Genomic DNA, 1,362 nt, shown 5'->3' on the forward strand with positions numbered 1-1,362 from the left:
GGATATTCATGTCCTAGAGTACCCAGTAATTGTTCCTCCTTTTCACTTTGGGTGTGGCAAATCCCTGATAGAACCAGAAGCAGAAACAACTGCAGGATTTAAAAACAGATTCAAAGTGTGTGATATGTTCTCTCATCTACTACCATTGCCCCGACAGACACCTGAGGGCAGACAGTTGTTCTGTAGCTTTCTTTTGCTGTATTCTCAGGGTGGCATTTTGGTTCGTGGTTTTGTTCGTTATGAGTCCATTACTGATCATTATACTTGAGTTTGACACTGAGCAGGAAAGGCTGAGGTTGTACTTACACTGAAGTGGGGTATGTGAAGTGAATTTATGAGATAGGGAATGCAAGTGTGGTGGAGGAAGATGAAGAGAAAGATATGGAAATGGGGCTCTCCTGGTTTGTTTTGACAGATTTCACACAGGAAAAAATACATCTTGAGAGGAGANCAAAGATTGACTGTCCTCAAAAGAGATGCAGAAACAGGGGCTGAGTAGTAGGGGGAGAAGGCCAACAACTCAGAAACCAACACACCCTCTTTTTTTCCCCCAAGAATTTATATTTTTAAAAATAAAGTAGATGTCTCCAGTTGTGAGGTTAGTTATGTATCAGCAGAACATGCTCTAAACTCCTATGCAAATCATACTGCAATGGTGATTATGGCATAATTCATGAGTAGGCTTGTGTCATGCAGAACTTGTAGAAAACAATAGGGTGTGCTTTCATTTTTAGGTACACAGAGTGGTGTGTATCTGACTGCCACCAAACACTGCTGATCTAATAAGACTCCCTGAGGCTGACATCTCCTTTGTTTCCCTCAAGGGCACACAACATCTCCTAGGCTTCTAGGTGAAAAACATTCACAAGGAAATCCATACAACCATAGAATCCTTTGTCCTAAGCCCCTTCCTCAAATATAATTGAATATTTCAATTATAGCACTTGATTTTTGACTATCATGCATGCCACACAGCTGAGTCACTAAATGGTACGAGCAGACAGTCCACCGTGGGAATTAAATTGAGTACATTTGGGAAAATCCAATAATCCACATCCTAATGTAAATGCAGAGTCATTTACTCAACACTTTTCAGGAATAAAAGCATAAGGTACTCTACATTAGAGACTCTCTCTCTTACCCTCTCTTGCCGTATTTCTTCTGTCTGCTTCTGTACACAGTTACCTCTCAGTATTCTACACTAGGGAGGCTGCTAAGGATAACCAACACCTAAGCAGTGAATTTTAAAACAATGTATTCAACTGATATAAATTAGGGGGGTTTTTGCTTCCTAATTCAGTTTGACTTAGATTAAAACTATTATTAATCTCCATTTCCTAATATACAAGCACAGGTAAGAAT

The 1,362-nt window shown here is 39.8% G+C and overlaps 1 protein-coding gene across 1 annotated transcript in view; it reads right to left on the reverse strand.

Moving 5' to 3' along the window:
* LOC103603385 (centrosomal protein of 128 kDa-like) overlaps positions 1-1,362 on the reverse strand; it is a gene marked incomplete at its 5' end in the record, with an annotated part of 78,187 nt that overhangs the window by 61,460 nt on the left and 15,365 nt on the right. The window lies entirely within an intron of this gene.

This window comes from Galeopterus variegatus, unplaced genomic scaffold (assembly GCF_000696425.1).
Source record: "Galeopterus variegatus unplaced genomic scaffold, G_variegatus-3.0.2 Scaffold4579, whole genome shotgun sequence".
Lineage (NCBI taxonomy): Eukaryota > Metazoa > Chordata > Mammalia > Dermoptera > Cynocephalidae > Galeopterus > Galeopterus variegatus.